This window comes from Biomphalaria glabrata, chromosome 4 (assembly GCF_947242115.1).
Source record: "Biomphalaria glabrata chromosome 4, xgBioGlab47.1, whole genome shotgun sequence".
Taxonomy (NCBI): domain Eukaryota; kingdom Metazoa; phylum Mollusca; class Gastropoda; family Planorbidae; genus Biomphalaria; species Biomphalaria glabrata.
In genome coordinates, this window is record NC_074714.1 from 876,737 (window position 1) to 883,906 (window position 7,170).

Here is a 7,170-nt window from a genome sequence, read left to right on the forward strand (position 1 = left end):
GAAGTTCGACACCCGACTCGGGCAGAGTTGCGCTTACTGAGCGCCTAAAGGCAGCACGGAAAACCAATTCCTAGATACCCCCCCCCCACTGGTCCACAAATAAGATTGGACCAAAGCGCTCTGAGCATGCTATAGGCATGAAAGTTGCGCTATATAAAAGCTATAATAATAGTGTTTAAAAAATTTAGCAACCAATTATATTTTAAACAGGAGTGTTGTAATGAATAGTTTTTAACTTTTCTTTTCAGATCAAAACACAGATCTCTTCTTTGTAATATAAAAAGGGAACATCATACAGATTGCTAGAAATTATTGCCTCTGAGAAGCAGACAGTAAATAAAAACGCTAAAAAAATTGGTGTATCAAGGATGCCTGCATTCTTTAAGGCAAGTAGTCATTGACAAAGGTAGAATTTAACAATTTTGAATTTAATGTCATTGTCATAAAATTTTCCTAATAAGCAAGGGCAAGCTAGTAAACCACTGATTTAGCAAAGCAAATATCTGTAAGTTTCATTCTTTTTTTGTGTGTTGCTTTATCTTTTGTGTTATTGCATGCAAATTGAGCATGTTTTTAATTGAAGTTATTTAAAGAATAATTATGTTAATTAATAACTCATTAAGCTTCATATAGTTTTTATAGATCTATTTTTAATAGTTAAGTTGAAATTTTATCTTCAAAAAAACTTAACAACTCTGATTTCATAGTCCAATGTTTTATATATTCATTATCATAATAAAATTTGTGAACATTTTCAGATCAATGTCTAGTTATCTAATGATTATAACCATCACTTGTGAGGAACTGGTCAGAAGTTAAAACATGTGTAAAGTGTTATGCTACAAAGTGTTATTTAAGGCAAGTAATCCATTCATTGTGATTTAGGCATTTTTCATTTAAATTCATTGTTTCATTTGAAGTATGCTAATTAGGAACAGGAAAGCTGTGGAACTACTGATCTAGCAAGTTGTTTTTTTTTTGTTTTTTTTTTTTAATGTTTCAGTTATGTTCTTTTTTTTTTTTTTTTTTGCATGCAATTTGAGAATATATTTTTAATGTTTATATAACATTTAAAGAATAATTTTCTGATTTTATAGAACATTTTGTAATTAAAAATATATGCATAACAATGGTTGAATTTCATAATGCTTGATGTGCATCTCGAAATAATGAATTCAAACTTTTTTTTGTTAGCAGCCAAAGTTTCAACACAAGCTTCATATCACATTAAAAATGTTCAGAACGAGATATTAAGGTGTACAGCCTTGTGAGCGAAGTGAAGGACAGTTGACAGATTGTGTGTGGTGCCCCAGCAGTTCAACAAAGGAACAGGTGAGGGTGTTGTGATGGAAAGTAGTGAAGATAAGATGATCAATTTTTTTTTTTCCAAAGACATTGCTTCAAATGCTATAATTTATGTAATTTAGACTTAAGTTTCTTTTGATGCTTGCTTAATAAAGAATAGGCAGGCAGTTGGTATATATAGATATTGAGCAGCACAGTAAGTAATAGTATAGTTTTTTTTGACTTTGTACTGCATGCTAATTAAACTTGTTTTTAATATTAACATAACACTTTGTATATTTTTCTGTTATCTTAGTTTTTGGAAACTAGTTTTAAATATATGCATATTAGAAAAGCCTGATTATGATTGATGTATTATTTATGAGATAGGTAAACTCAGGTTTAGCCTTACTAACTTGGTAATAAAGTCAATATCTTCAAAATAAACTCTTTCTCTTTGCAGTCATAACATCCATATTCTCATATTTATAACATTTTCAGTTCCAAATGCAGTTTACAGCCAAGTGATCTAGAAATGGGATCTAGATTATGAGAACTATGACTAAGAGACATCTGAGAAATAAAAAGCACCTATAATCAGAATTGTAGCAAGCTTGTACCATCTTTTTAAGGCAAGTGGTTCTTTCCAATGTTACATTTAACTACTTTAATTTAATTCATTTCTTTTCATGTATGTTAAAAAAGAATCAGTTTCTTACTACAGACCTATCAAAGCAAGTATATTTTTTTTCTATGTATTTGTATATTTTAATTGCATTTTTTTTTATTGCATGCTAATTGAAAATGTTTTAAATATTTTCCTAACAATTTAAGAATATTTGTTTTCTGTTATCTCTTAGCCTTGTGGTAATTAGTTTCAAATGTATACATAACAACTTTAATAAATTTTCTCCACTTTAACATTTAAAGAGCTAGATCCAATTGGGGATTATCTCATTATGAAGCTTAGTCAAAATCCCAGTATCTTCACTAAGACTTTTGAATAGCAATTTTTTATTAGATGCCATTTATTTGTTTAAATGCTCAGCTACTTGATATCTGGTTGAATTCAAATGATAATAATTGCATCTTAATGTGTAATTATACAATTATTTATTTACCTTGTTGTTGTTTTTTTAATCAGTTCAAGATGTTGAGTATTGATTACTAATCAACTACTAGCCTGGAAGATAAAAGCCAAAGCTGTAAACAGACAGGTCAGGTAAATATATGAATGAAGAAATTGAAACTAGAAGTAAACATCATGGGAAGTCTAATTATAGGGCAAGTATTTTTCCTTCATATCTTATTTAACATAGTCAAACCATGCAATACTTATAGGCTTAACTATTGTTTTCATAGAAACAATGTTATTTTAAATATCATGAGATAGCAACAAATATTCCTTGGTAATCTGCTATCAGATGACAGTTATCTCTTTGGCATTTTTATGAATTAAAGCTTTCAAAGCCAAAGTAAGATTTAATTTTTTCTTTTCTTTAACTGCTAATTCTAAAATAATTTATCATTGCATGTTAAAAATAACTTGTTATACATTTTTCTGTGTTTTTGGTCAAGCTTCAGATTTGCTTAGCATATTCCTGTACTACATATCAACAAATATTTGATGGTTTGTCTGGTTCATCTCTTAACACTATGAAGATGGCTACACTGTGAGTACAAAGTTTTAATTTCATTCAAATCACATTTTACAAAAAAGATAATGGAAATTAAATTATTTTACTATTATTATATAACAATGTTATTTTAATATCATGAGATAGTGTATTTTAAGAGAGATTCTAATTCAGTATATGATGTTTCCATATTTCAGAATCTTAACAAGCAAACATTCTGTTGCCAACAGTACCAATTTGTCATCCTATCCAAGCAACTACTATTCCTTGGTAATCTGCTATCAGATGATTACAGTTTTCTCTTTGGCATTTGTATGAATTAAAGCTTTCAAAGCCAAAGTAAGACATTTTTTTTCTTCAACAGTTAATTCTGAAACAATTTATTCAAATTTTTTAAACATTATTCTGAACTATTTTCTGTGTTTTGGTCAAGCCTTAGATTTGGTTAACATAACCCTGAACTGCATATCAACAAATGTCTAATGGTCTGTCTGGTTCATTTCTCAAGACTATGAAGATGGCTACACAGTGAGTACAAAGTTTTATTTTCATTCACCAAACAAATTTTACAAAAGAAGAAAATATTAAAAGCTATAGGTATTTATTTTGTTAGATAACTATCTTTATTTGATGCATTACTTAGCCTTGGACAATGCATCATCATAACTAATATAATATTAAAAGGCATTTATTAATTTACCACATTTAGGTCAATCAAATAAGATTATGTAATCACAAACTGTTTTCAGGGTATCAGCTATCAGCAGTGCACCCCTATGATACACAAGTCTTCATTGCCAAGTCACTCTGCCAAACAGTGTGTACACCTTTCTTGCATTGGTAGTGACCCACTTTACTGTCATGAGTCTGGATATGTCAGGCCAAGGAGATCAAGTTTGTGTCCAAGGTTACTTAGTTAATTCTCTAAGAACAATAGGTGAGTTGAATTCTAGTGTACCAGTCAAATATCTTAAAGCAAAGTAAAAAAAAATAAATTTTAAAAGCATATAAAAATCTGTTATAAAAACATAAAATGTTAGTTTTAGAGTACTAGTTTTAGAGTACTCGTTTCAGACCAAGTGATCATGGGTCAGATAGTGTCAAGCTCAACTGTTTCTATGGCCATTGGTTAACCATGGGTTGTTTGGCCAGCAAATTTTCAAACATTGCTCTAGTTTTAGGTTTATAAGCTACATGTTTTCTTCTAAAGTTAACAAATTAGGACCAAAATGTGAACTTTTAATAAGGTGGTGTAGTTGCAACCACACAAGAGCTGCTTCACATTTACTGTTTGAATGGTGCATACATTTTTATAATAACTTACCTTCTGATTTGTAAGGTTGATATTTTATTAATATATATATATTATATAAAGCAGAATGTTTGGCGTATGTATGTATGTATGTTCCAGTATAGAAATAAAAACTTGATAAAACTTGGCAGAAATGTTCCTTGGGTACCAACTTAGACCGTAGTGTATGTATTGTGGCCCTAAAACAAACTTAAGACCATCAAAAAAAAAAAAAAAAAGACCAGCTCTATTACAGCTATAGTATTTTATGGATCTAGGCGATGTTTACTATGTTGACATGAGAAAAGATCGAAAGGATTTAGATCTAGATCTAATTTTTTTAGAACTAAACTTTGCACTTATTTTTTTTTTTTTTTGACACATGAAAATACAAAATATAGTTTATTTATTTCATTATTTAATAAAATTAACCTTCAAATTTGTGTTACAAAATCATTTTTACATTAGTTCGTTATAGTCTATGCCTAGGTCTAAAACTCTTATTGAACTCTAAGATGATAAAACTTTTTTTTGCAAAGATAGTTTTATGCTTTAACACATGAACATACTAATTATAGTCCATTCATTTCATATTTTAATCAAAGTAACATTTAAATTTTTTTAATACATTCGTTCGCTGTTCGCTAAAGCTGCGTAGCCGTGTTGAGATAGGCCTATATTCATTCATGAAAAAAGTTCACGCATGCGCAGCACAGAATGAACTCTATAAAAGCCAATTTTTAACTCTAGATTAGTCTAGATCTAGATCTTTGTCTACCTCAAGATCTACTTTATACTTTAACACATGAACATACAAAATTAAGTCTATTCATTTCAAATTTTAATCAAATATATGTAGGCCTACAAGCAAATGTTTTAATTTGAAAAAATGGATTTAAGTAGATTAGCTATTTTGATTTGATGGCTTCATTCATACTATTTTTACATTTACACATTCGCTTTATTTATTACATTATTATTTCGTTTAAATGTTTTAAAAACACTATATCGACAGTAATAAGCAAATAAAGACCCGCGGGTCGCTGGTAAAATATATCTAGTATATATATATATATTAATACACTTGGGCAAGGGCTATTACTGTTTCCTTTTTTTTTTTTTTTTTTTTTTTTTTTAGATTGACATTTTTCTTTCAATTTGTAAATTTGCTTCAACATTCAAGTTTTTTTTTTTTAAAGACAGACTCTACATGCTACTGATCTGGAGGTTAGTGGCTCAATCATTGTGCACTGATTCTTCACTGATGCCTTGATTCCCCACTGTCAACTTTATTGTCATAAAGTTTATCTAGTGATCTACATATCAAGGTAATAAATATTTTTTTACACTATAACCCAAGAGCTTTTGCTTTAAGATGCATTGTTTTTACAATAGGAGCCTAATTCTGATGTATTTTTTTAGGACCCTAGCAATAGTTTCTTAAACTTTCAGACAATAAGAGCTAGTTTAGAACCGAAACACAAAACTTAAGCCAGATCTGTATAGTCTTTTGTTTTTCTAAAAATATTTTAAATAAAAGTCTAGATAGGGTAGCTTATAAGGCCTACTTGTGAAATTAGATATTTTTAAAATGTGTACTTCTACTTTTTATATTTGAAGTATTTTAAAACTAGCTATATTTTTCTATTTATGTAATTTATTTATTTTGTTTGTATTATTTACTTATTTATTTAATTATTATTTTAAAAAAAAATTAGTTACCTCCTTTTGTTTAATTGGATAGCATTTCAAAACCTAAAAGATGGAGCTGTTGGGTTAAAAACACAAATTAATGAACTCACATTAGACTGCATTACTTCCTAAAAATTTAAAATAAGCAATTTGCTTCATTCTTCGTGGCACATTTATGTATATAGCCAAATGAAAAGTTGAATGTGATTTTCTTATTTAAAAAAATGTTCCCCTTTCAGACCTTGCGATCTATAGGAAGGATGATGTAAAGGTCATGTTTTGTGGCCCACAGTTAACCAGGGTGTCATGTGGCCAGCTCAACAACCAACCGCCTTAACTTTCCCCAACTAATGTCAGGTACCCATTAGAGTTGGGTAGAATCTTGACGTACCCAAAGGTCCCAAAATTTAAAATATCAGGATTCAAACCTGGGACATCAACTTTATAAGCTAAGTGTGTTACCGCTCAGCCACTATACCTCCTATCAAAGAGAGATACATAAAAAAATTGACATTAAAATACCATGAAGTCTCTTAAACCTTTTCTATTTTTCCATCACACAGTGAGATAGTATGACTATTATTTGAAAACAAAATGACCATCACTAAAAAACACATTCTTTTTAAACATTAGGTCTGAGACAGAAAAAGCTCTTCTTGAATGAAAAGAAATTTTATCAATATTGCATTTAAAGGTTATGCATTTAAATGTGATGTATTTGTTAAACAGTGCATTTTTCTTATCTCACTTATAGACTAAATGGTCAATTAAACATGAGGTCAAGGAAAAAGGATGAACATTTCAAGGCTACTGATGGAACATTAAACGTCTCTCTCACTGTGAAAAGATTCTACCGATCTACAAATGATCAACATGTTTTATCTTAAGTTCGTCTGCCATTTCTTCAAATGGAGCCATATTAAGAACAAGGTAAGAAATATTCTTATACTTCACAGCATTTATTTTTTTGTAAAGTGATGATCCTGCATTAGTTGTATGTTGTTTGTGTATGTTACTTTAAATATCCTGCATTAGTTTTATGTTGTATGTGCATGATAATTTAAATATCCTGCATTAGTTGTATGTTGTATGTGCATAATACTTTAAATATCCTGCATTAGTTGTATATGTATGCATGGTTCCTGTATTTGTTTTGTATATTATGATGTCAGTAATTACTTCACAAACACTTCACACACAACTTGTAAGTTCACCTGTTTAGTTAAAGAAATCTGTATTGTATTTGTTTTAGTAGTGTCTAGTTAT

The 7,170-nt window shown here is 29.3% G+C and overlaps 1 long non-coding RNA gene across 1 annotated transcript; it reads left to right on the top strand.

The window, feature by feature from the left end:
• Positions 1 to 1,192: 1,192 nt before the first annotated feature.
• On the top strand, positions 1,193 to 6,828 carry LOC129926067 (uncharacterized). Its single transcript, XR_008777750.1, has 8 exons — positions 1,193 to 1,332; positions 1,786 to 2,759; positions 2,863 to 2,957; positions 3,119 to 3,260; positions 3,355 to 3,449; positions 3,671 to 3,858; positions 5,412 to 5,540; positions 6,659 to 6,828. It is a non-coding gene; the product is annotated as an uncharacterized LOC129926067 (long non-coding RNA).
• The last annotated feature ends 342 nt before the right edge of the window (positions 6,829 to 7,170 follow it).